Source organism: Lissotriton helveticus, chromosome 4_2, assembly GCF_964261635.1.
Source record: "Lissotriton helveticus chromosome 4_2, aLisHel1.1, whole genome shotgun sequence".
Classification (NCBI taxonomy): domain Eukaryota; kingdom Metazoa; phylum Chordata; class Amphibia; order Caudata; family Salamandridae; genus Lissotriton; species Lissotriton helveticus.
The window spans coordinates 56,295,480-56,317,804 of NC_136064.1; the positions used below are offsets into that span (position 1 = coordinate 56,295,480).

At 45.8% G+C, this 22,325-nt stretch overlaps 1 protein-coding gene across 2 annotated transcripts in view; it reads right to left on the minus strand.

The window, feature by feature from the left end:
* AR (androgen receptor) overlaps positions 1 to 22,325 on the minus strand; it is a 530,339-nt gene that overhangs the window by 50,848 nt on the left and 457,166 nt on the right. The window lies entirely within an intron of this gene.

Below are 22,325 nucleotides of genomic sequence, written 5' to 3' on the forward strand. Positions count from 1 at the left end.
GTAGGGTTTAATAACAATATCTCAAGATCTCTTGGTAACCATGTTGAACAGTCTCTTCAGCTTCTTCCAATGAAATGTCTGAAGCCAGTGAAAGAAACTGGAGAGTTCCATCACATGATAAAGCTGGATAGCAGAATCACACTTAGCAATGAGCTCAAGACTTGCCATCACTTAAAGTAAGGCGGTGATTTCCTGTCTGACACCTTTGAGATACAGTGATGCAGAAGACAAGATTGCCCCTCTTGTGTTATCGGAGCCATTGATAGCAGCTGCCAGTCTGCCTGACTGAGGGCATTAACGCAGCAGCTGGTGGAGTTAGGAATCCTACGCTAAGCCTAGAAGATTCTTCTTCGTCTATGATCTCTGGAGACATCCATTCCATAACTGACGAGTCTTAGAGCACTATTCTGTGACTTTTCTCGATACAAGGTAATCTGGGACATAAGGGGGGTGCTACTGATGATTAACGTTAAAAGAAAGTCGCTGTGGGTACCAAAAAACCATAAGTACTTGTGGATTAGGATCAAGTGAGACCCGGGCAGTATGGCTGCTGACAATATCAGACCCCTACCTGATAAGTCTGCTAACAATACAATGCACTAGTTGGAGCTACAACTGTCTCTATGAGGTAAGGAACAAGCAAACAAAATGGTAAGAGAGGCCAGGCTCAACTACAACTTTCAATCTACCATTATCATTCCTATACCAAACTGATTCCCAAAACTAAAAGCAAGCCTACACAGCACTGAATGAAATAACCACTAGCTGGGGGGGTCAATACGGGCCTACTAGCTCCTATGAGTTGCTCAAAAAAGATCATGCTACCAAAAGCCTACCAGGTTCTCCGCATGGTACTGAATGTATGTCACATTACATAAACATTTGAGTCATTTCTAAACTCCAAAAACCGTTAATTTGGTCACAAACATCACTGAGGACTCTGCCACACACACCAAATCCACATGCATATTTTGCTTTTGCTCACCATTAGAAGATAACAGTGGGTGTCAGACCTTCTTGCTCATGAATAGCTCCAGTATAGCGAAGTAATGAATGTGATTATGCACATAATGCAGTAAAAGTAACAGTTTCATTATGTTACAAAGACAAGGCACTTATTTGATTCACTTAATCTCAGAAGAGTGGATATAATTGACAGAATATGCTCTTCGCATCCACATTATTTTTGACCCCTCCTAACAAGACTTCCAATGCAGTCGACCAACCTCATTTCTACTAAGAAACATGACCATTTAACTTCTGGTTTTATCAATGGTAGCAGTGTGTCCCCAGACTACACTCTTTGTTCTTGAGTTTTTGTGCGAAATTTACAAAATGATGACAGAACCAAAGGCAGGACAGGACAGCTCAGGCCATTATTTCCCTGCGGTGCCTGAGTGTAGTGACATCATTCCTCGATATATAGTCGTGGCCTTTGCTCTTCAAGGGAAGGGTGAGAAGAGCAATAAACCTGTTTGCACCATATCTATTTTGAAGCGGAATCTTAAGGCTAGGATTACACTGAACTTATTAAAATGAAAAAAAATGTCCTGCGTCTGCACCCACCATGGAATCCAGAAGAGGATACATCACAACTTGGTCGTTAGGAACACAGCTCACAAGGAAAATGTGGTTACTTTTTGTTTTGGTTTGATGTTTCGCAAAAAAACACAGATCTAGAATGCACCACTCCCACAGAAATATGTCACTGTTGCAACCCAACTGAAATGTCTATCTCTGTGGGATTAACTGTAGCACAAATATTTAGTACATGTAGGTTTGGATTGGTCGCGCTGACGGAAGGTTGGTCTCGCTGAAGGAATGGTAGCTGCATTCCCTTGTCCACTTTGGACCGGTTAGTGGAGGAGAAAGGAAAAAAACATGAGTCACTCACAATGTTGAAAACAAAAAAGAAAAAAACTATCAAACTATATTGAGTGCTCAACAGTAAAAAATAAAATGTATCATACGGAATAAAAATATCATTCCTGTTTTGACAGATGTAAGGATTCTAGATTCTATGGTGGATTGGGTGTCGAAGCAGCCCTCAATTGAGAGACCAAAACCTTTCGGGCACGAAGAATAATTAAATTGCAAGTTTCTTCTGCGTTGTACAGCAAGCATTCTTTGACATAGGCCATTATATCCTTACCATTGAGGAAGCATGTGTGTAAGTGAGCATGAATGTCTTGTCATAGAATGTCCACAGGTAAGCTGGAATGTATAATGGTATAGAATGAGACACAACAGTAAAAAACTGGTCACACTCCTCCTCCAGTGGTATCATGGATTATTCGTGACCTTTCTAGATCAAGTCACCACTAATGTCCAGTGTTACCTTGCCTAGATTGCTTTCCCGTCTACACTATGCCGTGGTACATAAGCTGGAGCCCCGGTCTAACGGCGTAGCTGACTGTAGAGTCCAGAACGCAGCCGCAAGATAGCTTGCTAGTCTACATATCCGCACTTGCATCTCACTCACCAAATGAGTGAGATGCAGAAACCTACAACCAAACTAGGTCACCAAGCTGGAGGTTGGCACAACGCTTGATCATATCAATAACATGACCTCGATTACCAGAGAGGATGGGGACACACCATCAGAAGAGTGATTCAGCTCCCCAAGTTGAGCGATGCAGAAGACCAATAAAGAATCTTAGTTCAGCGCTTCCTATATTTTCATTACATACTCCAACGTGAAGAGTTTGCACAAAGAGCTCCTGTTTTTTGTGTAACAATTCCTGGATGTCTAGTGCTTTAGTAACCGCTCCACTTTTTCGGGATGTGTTTGAAAGGACGCAAACTTGAAACTCCTGCTAAACCGTAGTTTAAGGAATGTTACAGAAGCTAGGGATTTGAAAGTCATTTCGGGCTGGACTGTTCCCATGAGGCACAGGGTCAGACTGATTTGCATATGGACTTGTCTGAACTGGGGTGGATTGGTGAGCAAAATAACGATGGATTAAACCCAGATCTGTGACTGGGGGTGAATGTTTTGCCATTGTGCAACATTCCGTCCATCAATTGTTGTTTTTGCAAAGTCAGTTCATCGACATCAAAAAAGCAGTTTAGAAAATCAGCTCTTGGGTCCAGCAAGCAAGAACAGACCAATCTGCCCAATCAGCCTTAAAATGAATGAGATCGTTACATTTTAGAAACAAATATAAGAATAAACCAGTGTTCAGGAGGAGGCAGATATTTTTGAAAACATCTTTCAGTCGCAAAGTCCAGGACCAGGGTTACCTAGACAGCACGGTCTAGGCCAGTGGTTCCTAACCCTTTAGTTTATCTGCACCCTTATTGAATCACTAGTGGAAGTTGGAGACTGTCATCCATGTAACATGGGATTTGTACCTCAAACCAATACACTACTATCAAGAAAAGTGCACAACAAACAAATACACAAAAAATGAAATATTGTATTTATTCCTAAACAAACAAATAAGACAGAATCGAAATTGTAATTTTAACTGGAAGGTTGAAGGTTGTCACAAATGCATAATGCAGGTTCTTAGATCTGCTAATGTAGACTACAGAAGTGCATGCATATCTTTGGTCTCAACAATATATCCCCCACTGAGAGTCAACTTCATCAAGAAATAACTGCCTGATTTGTCCTTGGCACCCTGTGCTCTGAACACATCCCACTCATCTTGGGGTACTGAACTGACTTCCTTTCAATCAGAGGATTATTTTGAAATTCTTGGGTCACAAAGCCCTTCACAAGGGTCCTTCCTTCCTCGGGTCTACTTTCCATCATTCTTTTCCCATCCTCGGACTGAGACCGCCCTCCGTTAGTCAATCTTTCTTCAAACAGCGAGTGAACTTTTTCACTTCTTACAGCCATGCGATGGAAGTCTTTGAGCTACATCCAACGACATGCACTTTTGTAGACTGCTAATAACTACATGGAACTACAGAAAAATACCTTCTCTAGCACGTTTCAAAAAGGAGACCAGAACCTTCCCCATAGGTAAATTCGTCGCCTAAGGCCTGCCCACAACCACCACATTGTGCCGGACTAATCTAAGACTACCGCCTTCCCTGATCACCTGAACTCCCAACGACGAGAACATTTGGGACCTGTGTTTTGTTACTGACTCTGACGGTGATTGTAACATACATGTTGATCATGTTATGTTTCTGCACTTTAAACCTTTTGTTTGTTCAACACTGTATTCCGTGTAAAGCACTCTGATACCCTCACGGGTCAAGTTCGCGCTCTATAAAACATAGAAATAAATAAATAAAACATGGATATTGCAAACTTTGAGCCTGATTCATGTACATGCCGTTTTGCGTGTCCCTAATAGCGAATCATAGCGACTCGGTATTGAGGACACGCAAAACGGCATTCATGTAGGAATTGCTAATGAAATAGCGATTCCTACATGTTCTTTATTTGCGAGTAGCAATTTGCTACTCGCAAATACTCCCCATTCATTCCTATGGGCCAAGAGGCCCATAGGAATGAATGGGGAGTATCCCTTATTTGCGAGTAGCAATTTGATACTCGCAAATCAGATAGCGATTTTAAGGGTGCCAGGGGTGTCCAAAGGACACCCTGTAGCACCCCTAAAATGCACATTTGAACAGGTGTTGCGCACACACATGTCCAAAGGACATGTGTGTGTGCAACATGCAACTTAGAAAAATGCTTTAAAAAGCATTTTTCTGAGTTTTTGCTATTTACCGACAGGTCTGACCTCTCGGTAAATAGCGGCCCCAAAAGTCCAAAATCGCTATTTTGTTTTGTGTCATGAATAGCATTTGAGGAATCTCTATTGGAGATTCCTTAAATGCCATTCCACGCAAATATGCGAATTCTTACATAGCGATTTTTGCATTTGGTATCATGAATACCAAATGCAAAAATCGCACTCGCAAAGGGCCAGATTCTCAGAATATGGCCCTTTTGCGAGCGCTAATGGCTACATGAATCAGGCTGTTTGTCACCAGTTAATTAGATTGCTTATCGCGATCGTTGAGATAGTTGGTGAGGTCATTGTTCGTCCATAAACATTTGCATTCCTTCCCTTTATAGGTGCTCCATCTTGTTACATTTAGCGTGTTTTTTGACACCCAGACATTCCCGGAAGAAGGCTTCGGTCGGAGATACCCCACCGTTAGCTTAAGCCATCATAGGAACAACACAGGTTTTGAATAATTCGTGAAAGTGAATTATCATAGAGATGCTGCAAATTTACAGAATACAACCTGTCACTCAGACACACGAACTGGCAAATGTACAATGTATGCGCAGTGCTGTGCTCACGGTATGTGAAAGGGTTCTTTTTAGGCAAAAAAGGTCACTTTTTTAGCATAACAGGTTTCAAAGAGGACGTCAGTGATAAATCACTGAGCTGTTTCTTTCCTGTAGATTAAGGGGGGAGAGGGGGAATCACGGAGAAGAATAGAACTAAAGGGCAAAGTGTGGGGCTCAACAGAAGGTCACTGCCCAAGAGATATGAGAAACGGGCAGAAATAACCTTCAGAACTGTAATAATACCTACAGTGTAATCTGCTGGGGAAGATACATTCTCTGCTTCTACTAAATACATTTTAAAGTGCAATGCTTTGAAATGTAGTGTGATCCCGAGCAGTAAGTGTGTTCTTTTATAGTATGTGAGAATGATCACCCTATACGGTATTCTTACAATGTAATGGAACATGTGATGGGCTTGACTGTTGTTACTGGAGTTACACTTAGGAGTAGAGAGATGATTTACACATGTGTTTCCCAAACTGAGGGGTGCGAACCCCTAGTTGGGCGCCAGCCGATGACTGGTGGGTTCAAAGAGAAATAAAGATGCCTTGACATTTTGTATTTTTATTGTCACATTTGCTGTACTTCAAAGTCAGAGGTCAAATATCAGGATGTGCCTTCTGACAAATTGCTGCTTATTCTTTTCACATAGGGACTTGTGTTTACTTTCTTTCTCTGACTGTAAAGTGAAAAGTTTTTTAAGTGAATTATGTGACAATCTTGATATGGTTCAGAGACTGGAAAGAAAAGGCTGTGGGATATCATTTTTTGTAACACACAACAAAATCTAAATACCTGTACATTAACTGAATGCATATTTCAGAATACACCAACAGTTAGGAAAGCACCTTTGTTTTGTGATGGAAACAAACCCTTGCACGCATGCCCGAGCAAGACTTTGGGTCAGCTGTCAGTATTTTTTGCTGCTACTGCTTTTTGCCACAGCCATTTCAACAGTGAATATGCTTAGTAGATGTGATCATGCACAATCATCCCACTCGTGTATGACTTTCAAAGATAAATTGAGAAATATGGATGTGGCCTAACAGCCAGAACTACCAACTTTGGATCTGGGAAATCAGTTAATACCTCTTGCTTAAAACAAAATGAATCCTACCTTATGTAATGTGATCTGGTGCTCACGTAAAGCGCTCCAATGCCCTTGGGCAGTGTTTACACTATAAAACTGCAATATATTTGATGCACCCCTGGGTCTTGTTTTAATACAAAAATAGATATGACGCCTTACCCCATACTCTGTTGCAGAAGTAGTTTTACAAATTTTCTAAAACCCCTGGTATCTACACCAAGATGTTTCAGAAGGCATGTGATTTAGTGAACAGATGGCACAGGCCAGCAGCCCACTTGGAAAAGCGTTCCAGCTCCAGTGGAGTTCACCACCGGCCACTTCAATGGGCAGATAGATATGTGAGCCACAGTCCGATAAAGACATATGGCCAAGGTTGTGACATTTGCAAACAATTTCTGTTAGAGAGGAGCACAAAAACTGCCCACCTCTTGTCTGTTACAGCTAGGTGGGTCACAAACGTGTGTCGTTGTAAAACTTGGGCTGTGGTTCTAAATGGTTTGAGAAGCAGTGATTTAGGCAAAATTATCAGCACGAGTTTTGTTTTGAAAATGCAGGTAACTTTTGAAGTGTTTGGTTTACTTTCTCAGAAAGAAGTCCAGCAGCCTTTGAAGAGCTTAAATGAGCGTGCACGAGTCCTTCGGAGATGTGGACAGCTTTTAATGAGGTGACATAACCTTTGATGTGATGTACTTCATGTCAGTTTTAGAAGTCACTGTATGTGAGAAGTGCATTTAGTAAGGCAAGGCAACCCTTGCTTGTTTCCGAGTCCACTGTTCTAGCAGTTGTGGCCGTGGTTCTGAGAGGTGACAATGGATGTTTGGACTCACTAGATTACTAACTACTTAATGTCTTTGTATCCAACATATGCACAACAGCGGTAAACTCTGCGTTCATTGAACGCCGCCTACTGAAGAGCACATGACATTTAGAGCAATGCATGCATTAAGTGGGACACCGCACAAGGGACCTGCTTTTTTCGAACAAGGGACTCACTTCCTTCCAACAAAGATTTTCTGTTCAAGAGCCAGCACAGATTTCACCCTCTGTCTCTTTGTATCAGATTCTGGTCCTTAAAATGAAGACATGGTTTGAAAAAAATTAATCCCTGCCATTGAACATGAGCAGAAAATGTAAGCAACTTATCCCCCAAAATCCTTTAAAGACAGATCTGTTTCTGGTTTAAGTAATCTTAAATACAATCTTCAACTGTTGTGCTGTAATCTCATCCTTTCTTTGTGAAGTACGTAAATATCTTTTAATGTTTTTTTCATGGTCTAGAGATGTGTTCTTCATGTGGTAAGCCCCTCTCTCGCCTGTTCCAGGGCCAGCCTATCAGCCACAGAGGCAGCTGAGGGGGCAGCTGTCAGGTGCCAACGTTCATTTCTGCATATCAGGAGATAAACAAGCTGGTCATGAGTTCGCTGTTTTTAACATTAGGTGGCCTCGAATGATGTCCTCAGGAAGAGGCTAAAGCGTCCTATCAGGAGGCTGGTTGGAGTGGACCACCTCTCCCAGTTGCATGCGTCCTATAGGCAGACTCCTGAGGCCGGTGGGAGAGCTCAATGCTCTGCAGCAGTTCTGTTGGGTCAGCGCTGCCTGTGGCAGAGATCCTTACAGGCATTCAGGCGAGCGCCGCAGTCTCGATGCACACACGGCTGGGCGCTCACGGGTACAGTTATGATCAAACGTAGTTAAAAGAATGCCCGTTTACTCACCAGTAATATCCATTACTCCGAGTCCTGGTCTTCCCGTCCCATTCCTGAGCCCTTTCCTCCCTCCCTGGGTTTTTTATGTGGGATGATTGTTTTTCTGCTGTTCTGGGTTTCTTTGGTATTCTCAGGAAGTGTTGTAAGGCACTTCCCCCTATATGCTCGCCTGATTGGTGGCGCCATATTGGGGGAAGTGCTAAAAAAGTTCTGCTAGGTATAGGGTTCTGGGTAGCAGACTAGCTGCTCGCTGTTAGGAATGGGACGGGAAGACGGGACGAGGAGGTAATGAGTGAGAAGGCTTTGCGTACTCTGAACTTTACACGGTTGGTTGGTAAGGTAGCGGGGTTTCTCAGCAGAGTGATCATGTTCGATACAGACAATCACTGAGTGATGGTAGGGGCTGGCAGGGGCGTTACGGAAGGCGCCCCAGCAGTGTTCTTCCGGGACGGTTTCTTGTTTTGGAAGGGGCACCCCCGCCCGCTAAGGAATGCCGTTGCATGCCTTGCAGAATGTGTGCAACGACATAAAATAGTGAAATGCTCAGGGAAGCCACTCTGCTTTCCCCAGCAGTGTAGGGGTGGGCCCAACTGTTCAGGGGCCCCATTGAGCCCAATACCAATGAATTTCTGTGCGATGTGGGAGACGCCAGGGCCCCTCATCACATTCTGCAGGGGCCATCATTTTGCGTTACGCCACTAAGTGATGGCACATGTGCACCAAGACTCCTATGCACTGATGCGTGTCTGGGCGGCACTTACGATTCTACCGGCCAATCTGAATAATGACTGATGAAGCAACTTTAAAGATGCACTAAGCCCCCCTGATTTCTGCAGCACTGTAACCATGACAACTGGGGATTGTCATCCCATATCCCTTGGTCACGCCATTGCATAGTTTGACATAAACCTGATGTGGGTGCAATATTAGTAAAAACAGTGACAGTAAGGGCTCCAGAGGTACTTAATTAATAATAATGCATTATTCTCCCTTGAAGCATGATGTCACTGCTAAAAAGGGCGGTGGTGAGTGCACCCCCAGGAGCACCACTGTGTGCTAATGTAGAGCATTCCTTGAAATCTTCTGAAGACGCTGCCCCACAAATACATAATTGCTCGTCCACGCTTGGTTAAATTCATGTTGATGTATTTGGTACTAGGAAGGATTCTCCAATAAAAATTAAGTTTTGCGATCTCTTGCTCCATTATTTTGGAAACTGATATTTCAGTGCAGTGCAGTGAGACAACCAGCACATTGACTGTTACCATCTGAAGCAGTCGCAGTCGGGCACAGCCTTCGACTGTAACCTTACATGAAACCTCATCTGGGGAACAGGCAAACAGAGAAACCACAAGGAGGACCACCACATGTAAAGTTTATTTTCAGTGCCGGAAGGAAAGGTTTTTATGGTGTTTTTATGTGTTTACATTTCTTGAGTGTGTCTCTAAGTGGTTCTTGAAATTAATCAACAGGAACAACAATCACCCAGAAGTCCAGCATATGTCAACATAAAACTTACCCATGTAACTTCAAGAAGCCACAAGGGCCAATAAAGGATCTTGGCTCTTGGGAGAGTGGCAAAGGAGAACAGCGAAGGCCTCTTCTTAGGGAAGTAACATTTGCAATAGGCGAGAGCAATAACTAGGGACATGCAAAGATTTTATTACCCAAAAATAGTTGAATGTAATTATTTGCCGCCAGTAGTTAGTGCCACACTTTTTCCCTTGCATATTTTTTTTCCTACGACTGTCAATTTTCAGAAGAAAACCCACATGCAGAAAACATCACAAACGTAGGTAGTAATCATAGTACTAGGGAATATTGTAGGGCAAAATCTCCTCTCTAGCAGCAGGATTGTGGTCTCAAGACGAGTGTTTCAAATATGCTGCAAGTTCTGCTAATTCACTGGTAGGGGTTGTCTTATCACGGTCAGGCAGATGCACACAGTACATGGCTAGTTGCCTCTCCTTGCTATGGGATGGGGAAGCAGGTCCACTTTAGCCACAGCTGGAAGCTGGCTTCAGCATATCCCCCGCCTCCCAGGTACATAACATCAACACAGACGCTCTCAAACTGCTCTCAAACTGCTCTCAATCCCTACAACAGCAGAAGACCCCCATATGATGGACCGTCCTTGACCTATGTCCTGCTGCCAGTGCGGCTGAGATGGACCGCTGCTGTGGGTGGCCCTGCCTCAGAGGAGAAGGGTGTGCAGCCAAAACGTTCTGGACTGGGTGGCCAGCAGGGCAGTCACAACTTTAATAAGGCTCTGTGAGGTGGATGGTGTGGTGAAACACTCCTCCACCCCAGCTAATAATGTAAAGTATCTGTAACTACTTCCTTCAGCAGGAGCTACTAATGGAGCATGGCCTCCTGCACAAAAACATAAGAGAAGTGGTTAAGCACACCGGCTGAGGAGAGAAACATTAACCACCAGCTTATTTGAAGGGGCCAGATCTAGCTTATGAGAGAAACAGTAAGCAAAAGCTTATCACCGGGGGCCAGATCTAGCTGAGGAGAGAAACAGTAACCAACAGCTTCTTACAGGGGGGGCAGATCCAGCTGAGGAGGGGAACAGGAACCAAAAGCTTCTTACAGGGGAGCAGATCTAGCCTAGGATGGAAAAAGTAACCAAAAGCTTATTACAGGGGGCCAGATCGAGCCTCAAATGCACCACGAGCTTTCAATATTCGGATGGGACAAGTAGGCAATTCTAGAGGAACCTGCAGTCTTCCTTTATCAATGGAACCAACTTCAGTGACTTAGGACTGAGCATCAATGGATCACAGGACTCTCAACTCAGATTTTCTCCTAGTAACAACTGATGAGAAGAGTAAGTAGTATAGACTTGACACAAGGATATCTGATCATCTACCCGAAACCCGCAAGCAATCAATACATTAAGAATATTTCATCCGACGTATCCTGTTCATTTGTTTTTTGTGAAAAGAGATTGTGTATGAAGAAAGCCTAATTCATCGCTCTGCTATTCAGTCCATCCTACCAATCCCTTCCAGGAGGGTTAGTATTTGTGAGTAGACCCATGGAGAGAAGACAGCTGGGTTTCAGTGGTTGGTAGACAGCATGTTGGTGGGTTTTGTCCCTCATAGGAGAGGGTGAGTTCCTGGTGGTACAAGGAATACACACAAAGGCTGCTAGTATTTTTATTTCTGCTGAAGGCTGACAATGCTGTTGATTTTAAATTCTGGATATAGCAAAACCCAAAGCTAGGCACATATGGCCACTGTTCCTCTTTCCACCTTTTAGAAGAACCTTGTCTGTGTGAACACGTTTGTTCCGTCTTAATCTGAGATTTCAGTTACTTTTTCCTTTGTGTTACTGAACGACGGTGGAGCCCTTGGATGTGCAGGAGTAATGTGTGATTTGTTTCCGACCCAAGAGCTGCCTGGCTGCTCGGTTTTGCATTCCTAATTGCTCTGACTATATTACAATACTGAAGCTTTGACAGGAGCACAGCCCCAGAGACTTTAATATGAGGTCCAGACATGCCAAGGCAGAAACTTTCTTGAGAGCATTAGATCGCATGCAGATATCAACAAGTTAGGGACATGATGGTGATCCAGGTGGGACGCTGCAGGTAATGGCTTTTCTTGCCTGTACTCCTCACCGGGCGGGTCGGTCGGGGCACAGCTTTCATTTTAGTTATTTATTTGTATTAATGCATGAGGTGACGTGGCACTGAGGCTAAGGAGACGAAAGGACCGCTGTCCTAACTGCTGTCCACTTTAAGCAAATGCACTTTTAGTTGGGTTGGTGTCATGGCTATCACACACAGATGGATAGGTTTGTGAGAAATATAGCGGATATCTACATTTAAAATTGTGAGACAATATGCTGCTGAACAGAGTTTTGCCCATATAAAATGAGTTGATAGACTGGATACCCGGCGACTGAACTATGGTTTTGAATGTTTCCAGGCAGTTCGCCTCGCCAACTTCTTGGCAAAAAAAGCCAGGTTGACCTGCGGAGTCCCCCAGGGCTCCTCCCTATCGCCCTTCCTATTTAACTTATACATGCAACCTCTGATTCTGTCCTTACGCAACAGTCAAGTGACAACTTTTAATTATGCTGATGACCTCCAGCTGGTGTTCGAAAATGTTTCTTCTAACACTTCAGTTTCTAATTTCCAATCCACCATGATCTCTATTAGCAAATGGATGTACGCCAACCAACTAATACTCAACCCCGACAAAACTGAGCTGATCCTGACTGGAGGCACTGACAACCCCTCTCCTATGCAGCTCCCCTCGCCCAGTAGATGCTGTAAAAAACCTAGGGGTCATCATCGGAAACGACCTGTCTATGAAACCCCAGATCAGAGCAGTGGTATCTTCCTGCTTTTTCCACCTACCCAAAATACGGGTTCTGCAGATTCCTGACCACCGAGGCCCTGACTCTTGTCACTCTGGCAACCCAGCATACTAACTCCACCGACTACAACTGGTACAAAACCAAGCAGCTAGGCTCATTTTTCATCAACCCAGACATCAACATGTCCGCCCCCTGATGAAGAGCCTCCACTGGCTTGCGGTAGCCAAATGCTCTGCATTTAAGTTGGGCTGCAGCATTTTTAAAGCCCTCGCTGGCCAGGGCCCAGCCTTATTCTCGTCTAGGATCCCTCGCTACGTCCCGTACGCGAACTCTGCTCCTCTCACCTTAACCTGCGCATGACCCCCACCTTCAAACGGAAAAAACACGGTGGCCCCAGATTTTCCTTCCTGGCCCCTCACTTCTGGAACTCCCTTCCGACCGGACTGAGATCAGCAACATCTTACACTCAATTTAGGACACTTCTCAAAACCTTTCTTTTCTTTCAAGCATATGAGTAATAGCTTCTGTCATCTCACCGCTGCCGCCTCCCCGCTCTCAGCACCATAAAACCGCTTGGTGTAAGTACCCTCTACAAATATTTTTAACATAACATTTAACATAACAATGTAACAAAATATATGACCTGTGAGACTCTGTCCTAAGGATATCATTACTGACCCACAGGCACCGAGAAGGTGCTTGGCTGCGATGAACGCTGGTTCTACAGATGAGGCTTGGCTTACCAGATAATCAGATCTTCAGCACATGGTCTGATATTGCGGACTGCTAAGGTGTGTGTTTAATGTGGAATCAGACGCATTTCCCTCCCAACATCCATTGAAGCCACTAGGATAACTCTTGGTAAGAGCATTGCATAAGGAATGTTGTTAGACCTTGCTACCTTTGCTAGTTATTGTCACTGTTTGCTCATTGGTGGGTGAAAGAGTTATACCACAGAGGAGGTGGTCACTGAGGTAGTAAGAGTTTGGGGTTGGGATGTGGTCTCAGCTGGATTTTGGAGTGACCTGAGTTTCTGCATTTCTACAATGGTGCTCCATCTAGGCATTACAAGATGGCTGAAACTCGAATCCCAGGCAGAATGGAGGGGACAGATAACGGAATGGTCCATCTGAGTTTTACTTAAGAATTACAAGAGCTAATGGGTACAAAACTCAGCAGAGGGGCTGGGAAAGTGGAACTCCGTCATGGGGGGTTGTACTAGCGTTAAACGCAATCTGCACAGCTGGATAACTTATCCGAGATGGATGTAATAACCATAATTTCGGAATATGACTCACACGAGGTCCCTTATGCAATACCTTTGAGAAAGGGTGTGGATGCAGCTGAAGTGTCTGGCAATCACTTCACTGTTGTCATTTACTTCATTGCTGCATTTGCTTATGTCCGCGAATGAATACAAAGTGGCTCACCAAGGACAAGTCAATCCGCTCTGAACTGCAAAGATGAATTGTTAAAGGTTTTTCATATTGTATCGTTTGATGCGGCCGAATGAGCACTTCATGGAGTCAAAAAGCAGCCTACATATATGCATTTTCAAAAGCTGATGGTTGATTACACATACACCACAAAATAAGAATCTACCAAAGGCAAGATTAGTTGCTGCCATCTTATTTTTCGCCGCTCTGTACAGAAGCAATAGACCAGCTGCAGTTAAAATGTAAGGCCCTCCAAAAACGTCATGAAACATATATCGAACAGGACCTAGCTAGCCTTCCATCAAGGATCAAAATCTGAAGAACTTCCGGCTAAGGTCCGTGCATATTTAGTAGAGCCGCTGACCATTATAGCCCACACTTCTCCTTTGGCTCATTAATTGAGAATAGTTGTTATCTTTTCTTCACAAGCTCCTATTTCTCTAGAAAACGATTTTCTGGTAAAAACATATGTTTCTGTAAATAATTAACTAAAAAAGATGCACTAATGCAGAGCCTTTGATTGCTCTTTCATAGGGTCTTTGGAACAACTGTGGTTCTGAGATATAACTGGTATCCAGAGGAAATCTCTACACATTTATGTAAAGGACACAGAACCTTTGATTTACTGACTGTTGAGTTTTACTCAAAAATATTAGGTGCTTACCGTAAATGTATTGATACCGAAATTTCAGCATCCTTCATTGACCATTTAACAGTTATCGGTGTCTAATGTTATGTCTGAGACCGGAGTCGGGCAAAGGGATACACACATAGAAATATCATTAAGGTACACTTAAGTGTTGTACCCTGTACAATCTAGGCACTGCACACTGAAATGCACTGTCAAGGATAGGCTTTTTATGGGGTGAAGAAAGGCTTGTGTGGAAGCCTGAGGTATTTGCAAAGCCCCAACCTGACCACAGGTCTGTGAGGTGCTCTACAGAATCAAAGGCAAGAACAAAGTAAATTAGTTACTGGAGGAGATACAGAGTTCTGAGTGAGAAGGTGACCTGTGTACTATGTGGCAAAGAAGAACCACAAAAAAGGCAATTCTATTTGAAATATCAGCTTGACCTGAAGTGGTACCAAGACAGGGTTTGATGCACCTGAGTCTAATCTAAAATGCTAATCATTCAATTATGACGCTGTTGTCTGAGTTTTGTTGTTTTAATAAGCTACAACCCAGTACACTATGATTTGGAGCTCAGTCGGACCATTATTTTCGTAGCCATAATGTTGTTTCTTTCTTATACAGTTTATCTGTCTTCTGACCTCGGATTCCCATGGCTAGCTGAAGTTGTCCCTCAGAAACCTTATGTAATTCTTCTACTAGGGTTTCAGGGAGTCGTGAAAACACCGCGTTCCGTCTCTGGTGTCTTAATGTAACACTCAAGAGCTCATTCTAACTTCTTCTGTCCTTCGACAAATTGTTGGATGATATTCTCCATCTTTTATCAGATGTTCTTATACCACTTCTGACACCCCGTGTTGTCTGCGTTCGTTGTTTTAATAAGTGACATCTTCTTTTGTTTTGACGGCTTCTTTAGGGGTCGGCATCTGCAATAATCTGCCAAGGTTGTAATGGTTTCTCCCTTTGGTCTTCTCCTTTATAGATTAAGTTTCCTGTCCAAAGCCCTCGGAATGAACAAGAGCACAGGTAAGTTCTTTGCTCTCAGGAATGTACAATTATTCTTTGTTATTTACGGTCTTCCCTTATCGTTCTCTCTGGTCTCTTTCTAATTATTTCAATTCCTTTTGGACTTTCTTCTTTCGGGATTTAGCTAGGACCTGTCACCGCATTGCTCTTCCCTAAGTATAGCTTCCCACAGCTTCAGTACCTCTGCGGTGGTCCTCCTACAAATCATGAGCTGCTAAGGGTCCAAAACAACAAAACAAAACAAAAAGTCCACTAAACTCAGAAAATACTAAATGCAGTCCCGCACAGTGCATAATTTGTAGAATAATAAGTGTTGGCTCAAATTGATTTGCGACACGCAAAATAAGATTAGTACATGGGCCACGTATTTTGCAGTCACAAAAGGGTCTAAAACCCATTTGCGCCAACAAAAAACGTTAGTACATCTGGTCCTGTGACTCTGGAACAAAGCTACCCCTGGCTCATGAACCTCAGCTAGAGTGAAAAAGGTCCTGGGTAGCCTGTGTCTGTCTCAGGAAGACATGGCTATATGGTTACCGTACATATTGATGTCCTCTGAAAATTAAGGAACCGTCATTCGTTTGAATCAGACTATCAGTTGGGACTTCCAAAGAGTTTTATTTAGATCCTATTGATGATTCCATCAAGCTGAGGATTCTACAGAATTTGTCAGCGGATGGGTTATCCCAAGATGGATCTTTTTGCATTGAAGAAGAACTTGCTTTTTTCCAAGTCTGTATAGCTGGAGCTTGGGACTAGACGAACCATCTTGCTAATTTCCTCAGTTTCTGTTGTACGCGTTTCCTTCTTTTCCCTCTTCTTTGTCTGATGGGGAAGTGGCTACAATTGATACTTTATGTATCACCACCTCTACTAATTTCTACTGGTGTTGACAGAGCGGGTGTTCACCAAGTTACAGCCGATGGCCTGGGACTGAGAGGTTGAGACTTTAGAAAAAAGGACTTTCAAGGGAATTGGCACTAACGAACACGATATTTACTTTGGTAATGCTCTTTCTGGTGGATACTCGATCTAACCACAGAATCCTCCCCTTGTGAATAGCCCCAGGTGGTGTACTGGATCCTGAGTTTTTTCTCAGCATTGCTCCTGCACATCAGTAGGTGGAGTCAACTTCATCCTGCCCAGAAAGTGATGCAGAAGCCAAATATGTGCATCACCCCTGCTCCCTGGGGTCAGTATCTTTCTTGACTCTGTCCTTGCTGACAGACTCATAACTTACTAATTGATCAGATATGACAGTGCGCAGATCTCTAAATATTTCAATGGATGGCAAAAAGAGTCCATTCCACAGAATGGGATGGAGGGGCAGCAATGAGGAATCCGCCAAGGAAAAAAAAGCTTTACTGAAGGTAATAAATCCATCTTAGTAACTGAACACATGTCCTGCTGCCTACATAACTTATTGACAACAGTAAGTAACTTGTTTCTCTGATGGATACAACTAACTGCAGGTTCCTCAGCTTGTGAATAGATACCAAAGCAGTATCTCCCAAGATGGTGGGTCTGTGGAATGGCTCAACCCAGAAAGTCAGGTAGCACCAATTGGACAAAGTGCCTGTCCTGCTGGACCTGGTTATCAAGGCAGTAGTGCTTCGTGAACATGTGAATTGACACCAAGGCTGTGGCATGACAGATGTCCAGAACAGGCACTCTGTGTGCCAACATAGTGGTATCAGCCTTGCATCTGGTTGAATGAGCCCTCACATTCTTAAGGGGCTGCTCACTGGCCAGTGGATAGCAGATTTTAATACAGACAAGAAAGGGTGTTGCAACGTTCAGCAAAAATGCTGCCCTAAACCACACCACCAGTTGGTGCTGGAAAAATGTGGTGTACAGTGCTTGGACAACCTGAACATGCAGCTCACTCATTCAATGAGCTAAAGGTGTTACAATGAGACTGCTTTGAGATCCAGACGCAAAGGACTGCTGTGCATTGGCTCAAATGGGATACACACAAGGAAAGTAAGTACCGAATTAAGGTCCCATCACAAAAGTTTTTGGTTGAAAGATATGAACCATACGTTTAGAAAAAAGCATAACAGGTGACTTAGATAAGGACAGTTGGTCCAGTAAACTCAAAATCCAAAAAATAACCTTTAACTGTGCCCAGGGCAGCCCCTTGCTGGGCTAAAGACAGTGCAAAAAATAACATATCTGACAACTTTGTCTGTAATGGGTCTGTATGTCAAGAATTACACCATGCCACAAACGTATTCCACACATTACAGAATTCAATATGATGGCACAAGTTCTTGTGAATTTGGTTCTAACGTACTTTCAGGTGCACAGATACAGTGCATGTTTAACTACAGTCGGAGCTATATATATATACATTTTACATAGCAGCATATTTTTTCATGTATTTTGTGTTTTTTGATCATCAAAACAAAGCTTTGGTATGCCACATAGAGTAATGGACTAGGAGGTAATACTAAAACTACTTACGTGTAATTCTATTACTCCTAGTCCTTTATTCCTCACTCCAGGCATTAGGACACTCTCTCCCTGGAGTGGAGGAATCTCGAGTGAGTAAGATTTAGTAGCTTTATTATGGCAGGATTTCCTTTGGGGAGGAGTGGTCTTATATACTAAGGTATGTCTTTCTTCAGGAAGTGAAATAAGAAAGAAGTGAAATAAAAAAGTAGCTCCATATTGAATCTGTCAGAGGAGACAATCACTCCTTACAGTGATGACTGGAGTAAGGAAGAAATTACTCAGAGTAATGGAATTACCGGTACGTAATTTTAGCATTTCTTTTTCTGTCTCTTTTATTCAGGACTTAATAGTCAATGTTTAAACTTTAGTCAATGGAGTGAATTGCATTTTAATCCTAAATGTTTATATTAACCGCTTTTCGAAACAACTGTAACAGGCAATTATATGTTTAATGTTATTTTTGTTTTGTTATTTATTTTTACAGACAAGAAGAAAGCTTTGTGGAACGCCACAAAATTTAGAATGAAACCCAATAGAAAAGCCATTGGCTTGCAGATCACTACATTTTTTTCACTCACTTGGGCTACGAGCATCAATCAATCAATCAATCAGAGCATTTGTATAGCGCGCTACTCACCCGGAGGGTCTCAAGGCGCTGGGGGGGTCTGCTACTGCTCGAAGAGCCAGGTCTTGAGTTGCTTCCTGAAGGAAAGGTTGTCCTGGGTCAGCCGGAGGTGGATGGGGAGGGAGTTCCATGTCTTGGCTGCCAGGTAGGAGAAGGATCTTCCTCCGGTGGTGGCTCTGCGGATGCGTGGAACGGCGGCGAGGGCGAGGCTGGTAGAACGTAGCTGGCGGGTGGGGGTGTAGAAGGTCAGGCGGTTGTTGAGGTACCTGGGTCCTAGGTCGTGGAGGGCCTTGTGTGCGTGGGTGAGGAGTCTGAACGTGATCCTCTTGCTGACGGGGAGCCAGTGCAGGTCTCTCAGGTGTCCGGAGATGTGGCTGTGTCGGGGGATGTCCAGGATGAGTCGTGCGGAGGCGTTCTGGATGCGTTGGAGTCTTTTCTGAAGTTTGGCTGTGGTTCCGGCGTAGAGGGTGTTTCCGTAGTCCAGTCGGCTGGTGACGAGTGCCTGGGTGACCGTCTTCCTGGTTTCGGTAGGGATCCACCGGAAGATCTTTCGGAGCATACGCAGGGTGTTGAAGCACGATGACGAGACGGCGTTGACTTGTCTGGTCATCGAGAGGGAGGAGTCCAGGATGAAGCCCAGGTTGCGTGCGTGGTCCGTTGGCTTGGGAGCGGTGCCCAGGGCAGGGGGCCACCAGGCGTCGTCCCAGGCGGAGGGCGATGATCCCAGGATGAGGACTTCCGTCTTGTCTGAGTTCAGTTTCAGGCGGCTGTTCTTCATCCACTCGGCGACGTCTTTCATGTAGGCTGGCTCTGGCGGTGGCGGGGTCGTTTGTGAGGGAGAGGATCAGCTGGGTGTCGTCGGCGTAGGAGATGATGTTGAGGTTGTGTTGGCGTGCGATGGCTGCGAGGGGGCTCATGTAGACATTGAAGAGGGTGGGGCTGAGTGATGATCCTTGTGGTACGCCACAGATGACTTCGGAGGCCTTGGAACTGAACGGGGGAGGAGGCGGACTCTCTGCGTTCTTCCCGAGAGGTACGAGATGATCCATTCCAGTGCCTTCTCTTGGATTCCGATGTTGCTGAGGCGCTGTACTAGGGTGCGGTGGCAGACAGTGTCGAATGCTGCGGAGAGGTCCAGGAGGATGAGGGCCGCAGTTTCTCCGTTGTCGAGCAGGGATCTGATGTCGTCTGTGGCTGTGATGAGGGCGGTCTCAGTGCTGTGGTTGGCTCGGAAGCCGGACTGCGAGTGGTCGAGGGATCTGTTCGTCTCGAGGAAGGCGGCAAGCTGTCTGTTGACGGTCTTCTCGATGACCTTGGCAGGAAAAGGAAGGAGCGAGATGGGACGGTAGTTCTTGAGGTCGGTGGGGTCCGCCGTTGGTTTCTTCAGGAGGGCGCTGAGCTCGGCGTGCTTCCAACTTTCCGGGAAGGTGGCGGTGTTGAAGGAGGTGTTGATGATGGCCCGGAGTTGGGGTGCGATGATGGAGTCGGCTTTGTTGAAGACGTGGTGGGGGCAGGGGTCGGTAGGAGATCTGAAGTGGATGGTGTTCATCATGCGGGTGGTGTCTTCAGTGCTGACCGGTGTCCAGGCGCGGAGGGTGGTGGTGGGGAGCGTTGGTTCGGTGTTTGGGTGCGTGGTCTGTGCGCCGAAGCTGTTGTGTATGTCGGCGATCTTGCTGTGAAAGAACGAGGCGAGTGAGTCGCAGAGGTCCTGTGAGGGGGTGATGTCCTTGTTTCCGGCGCTGGGGTTGGAGAGCTCTTTGACGATGCTGAAGAGTTCCTTGCTGTTGTGGGCGTTGTTGTCCAGTCATTCCTTGAATGCTGTCTTCTTGGTGGTGCGGATCAGCTGGTGGTGTTTGCGGGTGGCGTGCTTGAGGGCAGTCATGTTGTCTGTGGTCTGGTTGTTGCTCCAGGCTTTCTCGAGGGTACGGCAGTTCTTCTGAGAGTTCTTGAGTTCGCCGGTGAACCAGGAGGCTTTCTTGCTGCCGGGGGGGGGGGGTCTTCAGTGGTGCGAGGTTGTCTGCGCAGATGGTGATCCACTGTGTGAGGTTGTTGACTGCTTCGTTGGGGTCCGTTGTGCTGGCGGGAGGGTTCTGGCTGAGGGAGGTGGTGAGCTGGTTGGCGGTGATCTTGCTCCAACTCCTGCGGGACACCTGTTGCGGGTGGTGGTGAGTCGTGGTTCTTCTGAAACTGAAGTGGACGCAGCTGTGGTCCGTCCAATGGAGTGGCTGAAGGTGATGTGCTTGCTGGAGGTGAAGACGGAGTCAAGCGTGTGGTCGGCGTAGTGGGTGGGGGTGTTCACCAGTTGCTTGAGTCCGAGGTTGGCGAGGTTATCCAGCAGGGTGTTGGTGTCGTTGTTGTTCTCCAGGTGGAAGTTGAGGTCCCCTAGGAGGATGTAGTCAGCGGAGGGGAGGGCGTGTGGGCTGATGAAGTCGCGATGTCTTCGCTGAATCGTGTGCGTGGTCCCAGGGGTCTGTAGATGAGAGTGCCTCTGAGGGTCGTCTTGGGGTCGGTGTGTATCTGGAAGTGGAGGTGTTCGGCGGCGGTGAGGGTGTCGTCGGAGTTGGTCGTGATGCGGATGGTGTTCTTGTGTACGATGGCGACGCCTCCTCCGGTCTGGTTGACGCGGTCCCTTCTGGTGATCTTGTACCCGTTCGGGATGGCGATGGCGGGGGCTGAGGAGGCGTTCATCCAGGTTTCCGTGAGGAAGGCGACGTCTGGTGAGGTAGTGTCGAGGAGGTTCCAGAGTTTCACAGCGTGTCTGTGGAAGGAGCGGGTGTTGAGCAGGATGCCCTTGAGGTGGTTGTTGTTGGTGCTCGGCTTGGCAGGTGCGGTGCAGGTTCAGAGGCAGGTGAACTAGCAGGCTCTGCAGGTGAAGGGTCCGTGGGTGCGTTTTGGGGTGGCTCGGTAGCAGGCGGGGTTTTGGCCGGCATTGAGTGCGTTGAGGGTGGCGGCGTCGTAGGTCCGTCGGGTGGTCTTGCAACGGCGGGGGCCAGGGGTCCTGGCGCTGGGCGCGGACCAGGCGCGGACGGGCGCAGACGGGCTTGCCTTTGGCCAGCCTTCGGCGCACAATCAGCGCGTCCACTGCACGTGTCCGCTGCGTGTACGCCGTGCGGCCTCCATATGAGGGGCTGAGGGAGGGAGGAGCAGCTGGGAGGCGGGAGCGGGGTAGCGAATGGGAGCGGAGGGGGCGGGCCGCAGGGAGCAGCTGCGGGAATACGAGGGCGAGGCGGGAGGCGGGAGGTCACAGAAGGCAAGGGGGAGCGCGGGAAAATAAGGATTAATAAATACAATACAGAGACAACCTAATTGGTGACAGAAGGCAAAAGGGGAACAAGTGAACTATATGACAATAATACACACGAACTAATTGGTGACAGAAGGTAAAAGGGGAACAAGTGAAATATATGACAATAATACACACAAACTAATTGGTGACAGAAGGCAAAAGGGTAGCAGGTGAACTATATGACAACACAGAGGGCTCACTGCGGGGTAACGGCGAACACAGGCACAGGGGGACGAGAAGAGCAGCAAGAGCCCAGCGGGCAGAGCGGAGCACACAGCAGGTGGAGTACCACGCGGTGGCTAGGGGGGCGACCTATCTGGTGACAGTGGTGCATTATAACTGGACCAGCAAATTCAATATACACCTGTGTCAACTCAATGAGGTGCACCCTACGTCTGTTACGACATATCCCACATTTTAAAATAATGTCAGACAGGAAAGTAACACTTTCTCCTGGGGGGGGGGGGGTT